The sequence below is a fragment of the Myiozetetes cayanensis genome, unplaced genomic scaffold (genome assembly GCF_022539395.1).
Source record: "Myiozetetes cayanensis isolate MyiCay16 unplaced genomic scaffold, myiCay2020 scf5-8, whole genome shotgun sequence".
NCBI lineage: Eukaryota > Metazoa > Chordata > Aves > Passeriformes > Tyrannidae > Myiozetetes > Myiozetetes cayanensis.
This window is the reverse complement of record NW_026087742.1, coordinates 44,555,829-44,569,104: the sequence shown is the minus strand read 5'-3', so window position 1 is coordinate 44,569,104 and position 13,276 is coordinate 44,555,829.

Sequence of the window (13,276 nt, the reverse complement as noted above, 5' to 3'; positions counted from 1 at the left end):
GCAGAGGGGAACCATTCCCATAAGCAAGATTAAGGCAAAAATGAGGCCAGATGCTGGATCCCAAAATGATAATTCAACTTTATTTTGTAATACAACAGAGCAGAGAGAAAGAAGGAAGATAGAAAAGTAGAGAAAGCTAAGCATAACTGTTAAAAGCACTGGAGTTACCACCATGAAGTGCTGCTGGCTTGCAAGCTGGTAGATCTCTACAAGGCTTCTTCCCTGGTCTCCTTGTAGCCTCCAAGGAGCGAACCGGCAGGCGGAGTAACAGAGTGGCAGCAGCTCCTCCAGTAGTCCTTCACGTCCCCTAGCAGTCCCCTCAGCAGTCACCCCATTCACCCTGGCCACTGCCTTAAATATCCTTGCTGTGGTAGATCCTGAGTGTCCATTGGCTGGTTCCCCAGTATCCAAGTAAGATCTGCCTGACATACCTTACGGAAGAGTAAGTCCTTGCGTTCCTGATTGTAACAACTCTTTATCTTTTGTACTAAGAATAGCTTGTCTCCCGACTTATAGTTTGCCAGGTACCTCCTGGGGCTTTTGCAAGTAGCTCAGCTCCTGCAGCAGCCTAGCTGGTGCATCAAGAGCTTTTAGCTCCATGCTCAAGGCACTGGCGAAGCAGACTCCACCTTTAATCAGTTCATTACAAACCTCCTTTCATGTAGGTAGAAAGGGAAAAGGTCCCACTCAGCCTCCTTTTCTCCAGGCTAAACAACCCTAGATCGCTCAGCCACTCCTCACAGGACGTGTGCTTCAGACCCTTCACCTGTTCCATTGCCCTTCTCCGGACACACTTCAGGACCTCAATGTCCTTTGTGTAGTGAGGGGTCCAAAACTGAACACAAGTACTATGAGGCGTGGCCTCACCAGTGCCAAGTACAGGGAGACTGTCATTGCCCTTGCCCTATTGCTGACTCAGGCCAGGATGCCATTGGCCTTCTTGGCCACCTGGGCATACTGCTGGCTCCTGTTCAGCCACTGCTGACTGACACGGCCAGGTCCTTTTCTGTTGGGCCACTTCCTAGTCACATTCCCCCAGGCTGTAGTGCTGCATGGGGTTGTCATGGCCAAAGTGTGGGAGCTGGAACTCGGTCTGGTTGAACCTCATGCCGTTGGTCTTGGCCCATCTATCCAGCCTGTCTAGATCCTCCTGCAAAGCCTTCCTGCCCTTCAGCAGGTTGACATTCCAGCCCAACTTGGTGTCCTCTGTGAATTTGCTACTGGTAGATTCAATGCCAACCTGCAGATCATCAATAAAGTTGTTAAACAGGACTAGACCCAACACTGATCCCTGGGGGACACCACTAGTGATCAGAAGCCAACTGGATGCAGCCCCGTTCACCACCACTCTCCAGGCCCGGCCATCCAGCTAGTTCCTAACCCAGCAGAGAGTGCCCCTGTCCAAGATGTGGGCTGCTAATTTTCCCAGGAGAATGCTGTGGAAACAGTGTCAAAGGCTTTGCTGAAGTCCAGGTAGATTACATCCACAGCCTTCCCTCATCCACCAGGCGAGTTACCTGGTCATAAAAGGAGATCAGATTGATCAGGCCCTTCCTAAACCATTGCTGACTGGAGTTGTCCTGTATGTGCCATGTGATTGCACTTTGAATGATCTGTTGCATAACCTTACCAGGCACCAAGGTCAGGTCTGACAGACCTGTAGTATCCTGGACACTTCTTCCAGTCCTTATGCAAGGCCATAACACTCGCCAACTTACAGTTGTCTGAGACCTCCCTACTTAGCCAGGATTGGTGATAAATGATGGAGAATGGCTTCATAAGCTCTTCCACCAGCTCCACCATCAACCTAGGATGGATCCCATCCTGGCCCCATAGATTTCTAGCATCTAAGTGGCTCAGCAGGTCACTAGCTACTTCCTCCTGGGTCCTGCTGTAAGTGGTGAAGAAACCCTTGGTATCAGCTGCACCCCTTCATTTTACATCATTCAGCATAAAATGTGCTGTTTAATTCATAGAAACAAAATTGATAAGGCTGAGATGTAATCAACAGCAGTGTCAAGGATTCTGTTTGCATATTCCCTTTCAACACTTTCCTGCTGCCACCTCCTCTTAACATGTGCCCTTGATATCATCCAGCTCTTCATCCCACAGTGACCCAGATTATGTTTTTCAGTCCTCTTAAGTATGGGTAGTACTTTTAGTACCCTCTAGACATGTGGGACACCACTCTCCAGACAATGGATATGAAACACTGGGTAACACTATCTAGTACTTTTAATTTTCAGAAGCAGCATGTAAGATGTTTATTTCAGAAGGACTTGCAGAACAGCTACTACACATGTGACCATGCCAACTGTACCATAGAAAGCATAGAATGATTTCTTATTACAACTCTAAGACCTGCAGTAAAAGATAAAAGTCAGTGTTTTTTAAGTGCAACAAAACAAATCAGAGGAAACAAACTACCAAAATCAGAGGAAACAAACTACTAAAGTCCTGGGTTTTCCTTTTTGTTCAACATGGTAAACATTTGTTAAACAAGGTATTAACAGCAAGCAATATAATGTTAGAAAACCTGACTTCAGAATCTGCAAGTTGATATGGCAGTTCTTACAAAGCTTTAGTCAAAATTCACCAATATCTTGGGGATTTGCTTCTGCTTAAGTTGAGATAATTTACATTCGCATTATCGGTCCTGCTTTGACCCCAAATTCAACATCATTAACTGTATTGACAAGTGAAGCAAGTGCTCATTTAGTTTTGAGGACCTTTCAAGATTGTCTTTAATCTTGACCTTCTCAACAAATTTCTTTTTCCTTGCTTTATTTTAATTAAAATGTTTGAGAAATGTTTGCTACTATGTCAAATAACCTTTGAAAGCTCTAGCAGAGCTTGACTGCTGTCCTCTTGAACTCTTGATATATGGCTGTTTATTCTAGCATTTCAGTGGGAGTTGAATGCTAACCTCTTCTGAAAATCTAGCTCCAGGAATGAGTTCCAAACTCATAAAAATTCTAGTCTGAATCCTTAAGTATTTTAAAAAGCATGCAAGAAATGAAGAAGGTTAATTACCGGTGACTTCATGTAAGTAATTTAGATACTTTTGAAATTCTTTTCAAGGGTGTAAAAAGTGTCAGTCACGTAATACAAATCTTTTGTAGTTGGCTCATTTTGTGAACAATGAAGAACAACTAATTTATAATTCTGTATTTTCTAGTGTGAAAAGAAGCAGGTTGCCACATTGTACTATGATCAGTATCAGTTCACTGCATAAGTTCCTTATTTACTATTTCACACTTTTGTTTTGTGTTAATACAAAAATTATGACATATCAGCTTGTAACATTTTCACTTGATGGTTTATTTAAAATTTGTTAACATTTGTTTATTACAAATTAGTAAAAATTATGATCTTTTAGAATCAAGAGCTGAAAAGATCAAAACTTCCTAATAAATCTTTTCAGAATTTGTGCTAACCATTATATTGTTCCATCAAACTATTTTGAGGCATTGTGTAAGGTAAGTTACTGTTTCATGATTCTATATTCTGGATTATTACTTGGAAACCAGCTGCAAATGCCCTGTCCCTTTCAATACAGACAGTATTTTTTACTTCTGTTTCATACATGAACTCTGGAGATTTAAAATGCTTTTTAAAAAGAAGTCTCTTGGTATTTGTCATAGAGTTTATACAATTAATGATTCTGACAGCTGGATAAACACTAAATAGACTCTTTCCTAAAATACAATAACCTTATAGAAATTAGAAAGTGAGAATCTGACATACTCTTAAGGTTATATAAAGACAAAGCAATTACCTACTGGGATTATACACGTAAAAGAAAGACTTCCTGGTCCTAGACACAACCTGCATATACTGGAATGAAGAGAACAGATGATTATTCTGCCACTACCAACACACATGCAGGAGATACAAATGATAAAGTATTACCCTTATGGCAGGAACAAATCATTACAGTTTGGGTCACTGATCCTCCACCCATTGACATAAAACAAGAGTGGCACAGAAGACAAGATGTTAGTTCAAGAGCTTCCATGTTGTCTGGGAGTCAAACTCAGGACTGTAATGGTTATTCTATGAAAAACTAACCATTTCTGCACAAGCAGAGAAAAGTTTCCTGTGCAGTTCTGTTTTTATTTGGCAGTATGTGACAATTATATTTGTCATCTATGACATATGAGAAAACTGCCCTGTGCTGCATTTGGGAGATGCCCTGTCATTCCCAAGCCATGGGATATGTTTTTTGTGTGTTTATACTCCTGACACCTCAGTCTGCTTGGTGAAGATACAGCATGCTAGTCTGGCACATGACAGGAGTGGCTGTCCCTGCTTTGGCTGTCCTGTAGTTCTTGTGCCATGACTATACTGATTCCTTTTAACATACTCTACCCTGTGAAATCGTGAGATCTGATTATTTATCCAGGTTGAAAATTTAATTGTGATACCTACAGTTAGCCCCATGAACACCACTGAATTCAAGTAGTGTCCTTCTGTTTCCTATGTCCACACAGGAACTTGAAGTTTGGTAGCAGTATAATTATTGGTTTTATTCTTTATTTTATGTAAAATTCTAGGCACTTCATGCAATTCAAACAAGTGTTATTGTCTTGGTTATCCAATACCACAGAAGTTCCTTCTAATATTCTCGTGTTAATAATTTAAAATTTTTTAGGGATGCAAAAAGCTTTCAATTTTACCGCTTTTTATACTCTTTAAGAATGTGGCTAACAAATTTGTGCTATGAAATAACCACGAAAAGAAAGAAAACCAGCAATGGAATAAGTGTTTCATTCCTTCTGGTATTTTACTCCGAAAAAATAATATGAACCACTGGAAAATGTTATAGTGTCTAACCTCACTGAATAGTAATTTACAATGCAAATATATGTAATTTTCCTTAAGCATAGTAGACTCGGGGAAAAAAAAAGGTATACAGTCCTGCTCTGTAAAAACATGAAGAAAACTGCCCCTGAAGCTGCTATTCCAGTCTTGGTTTTCTTTATCAACTCTATTTTCATTAAGTTTTTATTACATTGTTGGTTTTTAATGACTGTTCTGGCATTCTAAACAGTCACAAACACTAACAACTCTTAAAGTAGATCTCGAAAAGCAGAAAATAATTGCTTCCTTTCAACAGACCTTTCAGTCTCGGTTCCAAAGGAATAGGCTTATATTGTCTCCCGTGTTTTAAGCCCTGGTGAGGAACATACGCGCAGATAGTTGAAGGTCTCAATGTCTATCCCAGCAGAATGACAGCTCTAGGCTCTTTTGTGTGTTTGCTATGAAGTGGTAGAAGGAAGGACGAAGGATGAGAGGAGAAGTGGTTAGGTCCGTGTTTGTGCTTCCCTGATATCATGTGAAAGAAACATGGCTGTAGGAGTAAACTGTGAAATATATTTTTTTACCAGCCTCCTTTCCCTGCACATGGAGCATTCCTCATCTCTAGCTGGCTGTATGGAAGAAATTGGGAAGCATTTCAGCAAAAATATTGCAGTCTCTGAAATTTTTCTTGGTGATCGGGTTAATTTTTCCCTTTCACCGTTCACTCATCATTAGTGCTAGCATATATCTTGACTGTGGCATCTCTCAGACTTTAGAGATTTACAGAGTGATGTGAAACCTAGTATTGGCACACTGAGTAATAACCCAATAAAGCTTCTCTTTGTTCTTTTCAAACCTAAGGCAGATACTACCAGTGGCCTTCGTCCCATTCAAAGCCTGTGGCTTCATCTCCGTTAGGGCTTTGGGTTGCAACAACAATGTGAACTTGAAGGAAAGTCCTGAGTGTCCTCATTCCCCTTGTGTTAGAACCTGTAAAGCAGTTCTGGGAGTTGGAAGTGAATTTCTTTTGGAGGAAACTCAATGGGAAGCTCCCCTCCTGAGTGCATTGCATGCACTGCAGTCACAAAGGCACACAGGTATAGGAAGCAGACTGGCTCTTCAAACAGCTTCAAGCTGTGTGTTTGATGACCAGATTAGATACAGGATATCAGACTATATCTAAGCAGATTATATCCATGAGCCACAGGTTATGTGGGGTTAGGGGGCCCAGTATTACCTCTTTTGGTCTACTAATCCACACATTTAGTGTAAAATTAGGTGCTTGCATAGATATACCCTGAGTTTTTACAGCTAGATTCCCCTCTTCTTAGAGGAGCCATCATTTATATATATGTATACATATATATATGTATACAAAAAAATACCGAGTGTAAGCACAGGGACTATCAACAAAATTAAAATAAAATATTTTTCTACTTCCTAAAAATACTTTAGTTTTATCAATGGAAATACAATGCTTACAGAGTGTGATTTTCAGTGAGAATGTTATTCACTGTTTTCCAGAGGAACTGATTGATGGTGAGTGGGTGGCAATCAAGTCCCTTGCCATGGGCACACATTGAGTCATTGCTTTTCCTAAGACTGCGGCCCAGCATCTTGCTGACTAGCAGTCCTGCTTAGTAGAAGCATACTCCACCTGTTAAAAATTACTAGAAATGACCATATAACTTCCAGCCACTGAAGGAAAATGTAACAGAATTACCTGGTCCTCACATTAATGAATCTAGTTTTCAGGTGAATACTACACAAAGGCAAAACCAGTTCTGTCAGCTGGGTTACTGAAGGGCATTTTCTTCTGTGATGATCACAGACACGTTATTTTGTTGGCCAATTCAACGTGCCCAATGCATATTTAGGGTACATTCTAAAATACTTTTAAAAAATATTAATAAGTATCGAAAATTGAAAACATAACCTTGTGCTTTTTTTAGTCCTGACCTGCTTTGGAAAAGAAGAAGATTTAAGTTGCCCTTTGTACATTATAATATATAGAAGAGCAACTGTCTTTAATCATTGCTTTTTGTCATGAAATTGTTTCTTAATGCTGCCTCATCTCCTGCTGTTCAGGTATGCTCTTTTGCTCCATATGAAATCTATATGTGAAGAAAATTATATTCTTTGCCATTCAGACCAGAGTAACTGAAGTGTTTTTCTTTTCAGTCAGAATTACGGGAAATATTTCACGCCACTTAAGTCTTCCTTGTGTTCAGAATCATGAACTAAGTGGATGAGAAAAGGGTGGAAGCCTGTAAACATGTTAAGAGAAAATAATTATGAAATGCTTGATTATGTCACTCAGTGGCAGTGCAAGCATACTTCGAAGGTAAGTATCAGCCTAAGGTTCCAAAATCAGGGAGGATGCATAAAAAAATGAAATGATCTCTTTCAAAGGTAGAAGAAAACCATGAAAATAAAAAGTACTTGACACAGCTTATAATTGTTAAATAGTTTAGATTAAAAAAAATGTTGACAGAAAAAGCTTTCCCATGTTAAAAAAACTTAGTTCAAGCATAGAATAAAGTAGCCACTTAAAGTGTTAAAAATATTAGTATTACTTTTACCTACATGATATACATTTTTTGTTTACTAATTAAAACCAATGTTTTCAAATGCAAATATGCATGTAAGCAATGTATCTCTCAATTAAATTAACAAAATATGGTGTTCAGTCAATGATCTTTGGAAATGCTAACTGTAAAACATCCATTTGCCTGATACTCAAATCACTGCACTGTGTAGTCACAGCGAGGTGAGTTGACTCTGGCTGGACACCAGGAGTCCACCAGAGCCAATATGTCACTGCCCTCGTCAGATGGACAGATGAGAGAAAATATAACAAAAGGCTTATGGGTCAAGATAAAGGCAGAAGGAGATCACTCTCCAATAACCATATTGGGCCGAACTGGGGAAAATTTATTTAGTTTATTACCGATCAAGTCAGAGTAGGATAATGAGAAATAAAACCACATCTTAAAAACCCTTTCCTCTACCCCTCCCATTTTCACAGACTCCTGAATTCTCTACCTCCTCCCCATGAGTGGTGCAGGGGGACAGAGAATGGGGACTGCAGTAAGTTCATCACATGTTGTCTCTGCTGCTCCTTCCTCATCAGCAGAGGACCCCTCACACTCCTTCCCTGCTCCAGCCTGGGGTCCCTGTCACATGGAGACAGTTCTCCATGAACTTCTCCTCCATGAGTCCTTCCCACAGGCTTCAGATCTTCACTAACTGCTCCAAGCATGGATCTTTTCCACGGGACAAACAATTCCAGTGTGAGTCCCTCATGGGGTCACAAGTTCTGCTAGGAAATCTGCTCCAGCATGGGCCCCTCCCTTCATGGGGCAACAGGCCAGTCAGGAGCCTTCTCCATTGAGGGCTTCCCACGTTGTCACAGCTTCCTTCAGGCATCCAATTGCTCCAGCTTGGGATCCTCCATGGGCTGCAGGTGGATCTCTGCACTCCTATAGACCTCCATGGCTTCAGGGGCACAGCTGCCTCACCATGGTCTGCACTACGGGCTGCAGGGGAATGTCTGCTCAGGCACCTGGAGCGCCTCCTGCCCCTCCTTCCTCACTGACACTGGTGTCTGCAGAGCTGTTTCTCTCACATATTCTCCCAGCTTCTCCAGCTCTCTCCAGCTTCTGGTGCTTCTTTCCCCTGTCCTTTCTTTTGTCTGTTATCCCAGACGGCTGGGCTGGGGCTTGGCCATCAGGGCATCCACCTTGGACCCAGCTGGCATTGGCTCTGTTGAACATGGAGGAAGCTTCTGGCAGCTTCTCACAGAAGTCACCCCTGTAGCCTCCCCGCTACCCAAACACACATAAAAAAATCATTCACAAAGGAACAGGTTGTGCTTGACTGGTTTTGAACATCTACCTGATAAGTAAATCCCTACTAATAAGCATCTCTTTTCTCAGTGTTCTATTTTAAATTCAAATTACTGAGAGATATTTTCTCAGAACAAGTGTTCTAAGTAACTAATATCTCTCCTGTTCCCAACCAAGAACAAAGTATTTTCTCATTACTCCAAGAGATCTCTAGCACATCTTTGAAACAGATGATTTAATGTTAGCTATTATGCAGACTCTTCTTTTGCATCACTCCTGAAATTTACTTTGCTTATTCCTAAGGAGAATTCTTATGCATTGAACAGTTTTCACAATTCAAGACACGCTCTGTAAGTAACATCGTCACTTTAGAAATGCCACCAAAAACCAACCAAAATTTAGAAGAATATGGTAATGCAAGCAGTGCAGGAAAACCTACACAAGTTTCAGACTAGCTTCATCCAAGGGATCTTTCAGACACTACAATGGAGTGTTCCTAAACAGCTGTGAATGTATGCAGTTTTATCAGTTTCAGCTAAAGCTAATCATCTGAGAGACTATCCTCTTAGGAAGATGAAAACATAAAACCAGACTTCCCCCCCCCACAAACCTCTCTCTCTTGGGCTGCCTATCCGTACAGGAACTACAGAGATGTCTCTAGCTCCACAGTCAAGAGAAGGATCAATATAGCTGCTTTACCAGGAAATCTTTGTACCTGCTGTGAAGAGCCATGCATTTTCCTCATCATTCACACCAGTGCTTCACCTACTGAAAGTCTGGGGTGCTTTCAACTCATAGCAAATGTGTTGCTGTATTCAGAACTGCTTTGTGTGGACAAAGAGCAGACTCAGATGCATCAGAGAAAAGCAAAAGTGAGGAGGCCAAGAATTTTCAGTACTGTTTGGGAATATTCTGCTAGTCATCTGTAGTCTAACCAATCCAAAAAACAGTGTACCTAGTGTGCCAAAGCATTGTGTGCTTTGCTGCAGCCAGGTACCTAAATCTGTAACAGGATGCTTTACAGTTTTTACTGGAGCCTTTGTTTCTTTTCCCACAAATAGATAAACTAAAACCCGTTCCTATTAGCAAGTACAGATAATTTATTCATTACTGTAGCTAATAAATATGAATAAGTTCATGTAAAGAGTTAGCAATGAGAACCTCACCCCCAAAGAATATTTCAGTAGAGCAAAAGTAGCCTGTCGTGTGTGAATTAAATAATCTCCCAAAACCAAGCATATCAAAACAGCTAGTGAGAAGCAAGAAGTTTGGTTTAAGTGATACTTTTCACTGAAGATCTGTGATATAATCTTGCATCATGCCTAAAAGACTAGTAGTCTCATAAATCTGAGGCAAATAATATCATTTACCAAACACATAGTTATTAGGTACAGCCTAATGGGATGCTCTGAAGAACACCTGAAAATGCATTATTGTTAATGTAGATAATGTTGAAAAATAGTTTAAATGAACCAAGTTGCTTGAAAAAGATATATTCAGATTCTGAAAACTTTCCAGAGCTTTGTTCGTTCGAAGACAATAGTTGGCAGGCTGCCTAAGAAAGGGAATGTGATAAAGAGAAAACTATTATATCTGGCACTTCTGCAGGAAACTGTAACTCCTATGTCTCATTTTTCTGCTCTGCTTGATAATGTAATAATTCTCATGAAGGGAATGCACAGAAATATAATGAAAAATGATATTATTGCTCGGTGAAAGATAAAGCAATTCGAATGGTTGTTTCAAACTACTGCACAGTGCTTTAGCTTGTCCATTGAAATCAACACAACTCATTTGCCTCTAAGTATTCACACTACCTTGAATATTGAGTTGAGTTCGTTTGAGTCTTAGTCTCTGTCTACCTGGACATATCTCTAGGTCAGTCATTTCTGCCTCTGTGCATGCATGGAGCAAGTGCCATGGAACTGCATCTAAATTTTACTTTTAATTGCAGGCAAGGCCCATTGTGTGTGATGCTCCATGCTCAACTCCTCTTTCCTTTACCTCAATAAATTTGTGCCACATCTGATTCTCTTTTTAAAAAAAGAAATATGAACATATACAAAATATTTTAAATAATATAAAAATACAATCTGCAAATGATATTGGGCTATTGTCACTAATGCTGTTGTCATTAATCAATCAATCAACTATAGGCAAACTGCTCATTTACTTGTAGTTATTTCTGGGGAATAATTCATTCAAAACTTAATCCAGATTGTACTAAGATCACCAGCAGGTTTTTTTTTTATTCACTACAGCAGCCAGCTTTTAAACAAACCCTTGACATGTCCCATTAGGTGAGTACACTGAGAATTTGATCTACCTGATTTCTTAAAAGAACCGCTGAGCAATTTATTCTGACACTGTATCAGCAAGTAGCATTCAAATCTGGAAAATATCATCACATGTCATGATATCTCTATCTCTCAAAACACAGAAGCATTTGGAAACACTTGAAAGCCTCTATACTAATGAGGACAGAGTGCTCTTTGCAGGCAAAGTGTCACTGTGGGGGAACTGAGCCTCCTGCGTGCTCCACAGTGGGATGTGCTGCCCAGTCTCCTCCTGTGGGTAAATAAAATTCTCCCACTGGTTTGCAGGGCTGTGTGATGAGTGAGGTGCTGCAGAGTCAGAGATAAACAGAAGGAAGTCTGAGAGCTGCATTGTACTCCTGCCATAACAGAGCACAGGACCTATGTTCAAGTGTCAAAGATTGATTTCATTTAGACACATCTTCGTAGTACTCAGAATACAGAGCAGCCTCAGGGTAAAGCCCTTCAAAACAAGTGCTATCTGCCACTGCACCCAAACAATGCTCTTCAGGAGATAAACCAAGTGTCTGTATTGTTGTGTCATTATAGCTACTAGATTCATTTTAAGCTATTATGGAAAGTTCTGAAAACAATAACAAGGAGAAAAGATCAAAGTCATTTAAAGGCATTCCTGAATCCATAAATAACAGTACAGATAGATGGCACTTAGGACCTAAGTTAAAAAGATCAAATCAGCATCACTAATATATGACCCCAGGGAGTAACAACTCAAGAACTTATCCTTGCGGGACTGGTTCAAGGCTATAAGCAGCTTCAGATCACCCATCTTCAAAAAACAGTTGCTTTATGAGGACCTGATTAATAACACTTCAGCCAGGCTAAGGCCTGTTCTTATACATGCTTATCCTATTGCTGTCAGCTGAGCATCATAAAGCAATCAAATAAAGAAATATGTTTCTCTGTGAACATCTGTTATCTTAGGATGAAAAACGTCAGTCAGAAGGAGCGGCAAAGATAATGCAATGTGGAGATGTAAGTCAAAATGTTGGAACATTAGAATCACATTGGTATTTGTATTAGCAGTACAGTAAGTTATAGTATGGAAGCACTTTACAACTGCCAGTAGAAAAGAGAGAGAGAGATCATTGCAACAGAAACAACAGCCTGACCTGGGACAGCACATCCATCAGCATCAGCTGGACAAGTAAATAGGACAACTGGGAAACTACAGTTATATGAATAACTTTATTTTAAAGCTTAAGGTTAAAGAAATTTGTGTTTTTTGTAGAGGTAGAGATTTAGAAAAAACACCTCAGTTCAGAGGAAAGGTAAAGACACAGTATGTAATGACTAGGAGTTACAAAAAAATCTCACTGAATAAGGAACTCTTAGTCATAAAATGAGTGAGAGTTGTGGAATCCAGCTTCATGTAAAGCAGTGGAATCATCTTAAAAATTATAATTCACAATTTCATCGTAACTATAATGAAATGTGAGCTTGCAGATCAAACAAACTCCTCATTAAAAGCCATGAATCAAAGAAGCAATAAAGCAAAGATATATTTGATAATCTGTTGGAGATACAGAAATTGGTATTGGGCTAATTAAAATGTTCACTGTAATACAGAACATTTCAGATATAGAAATGTTATCATAAGCTACCAAAAAGAAAGATTTAAAAAACTGATAAAGCAGTTCCATAAATGACTCAAATCTCCCACAGTATCCTTGTAGGGTTTTGGGGTTTACTTCAAACTCTGCATACTGTTTAGAACAGAATAAGAAGCTGCTTGAAAGAAGATGTTTATTACAGATATTGGTTTCAATAAATCATAAAGTGGTACAGTTGGAAGGGATCTCTTGAGATTGCCTAGACGGGAGCAGAGTCAGATAGATTAGGTTGCCCAGGATTGTGTCCAGTAGAGTTTTGAATATCTCTACAGATGGAGAAGGCACAACCTCTCTGGCAACCTGTTCCAGTGCTTAATCATCCTTACAGTAAACAAAGAAGTTTTCTTGTGTTTGGATGGAATTTAATGTTGTAATTTGTGTACTCTTTTCCTGTCACTGGGCACTACTGAGTAAATTCCAACTCCCTTATCTTAATTCCCTCCCAACAGTTATTAATACGCATTGGTAGGATCACTCTCTGTTCTCTGGGTTTCCTTTTAAGCTGAGAAGAAGAAAATTTTTTTTTTTTTTTTTTTTTTTTAAATTCATCAGGACACTGGGTAAATCACAAAAAACTTTGTGACCCCACTGCCCTGCCCCCGCCCCCCCCCATTGTTGATCCACATGGGATTCCCAGAGTTTGTTCCATCCCAGATTTTATAGGGCATTTTGAGAAATC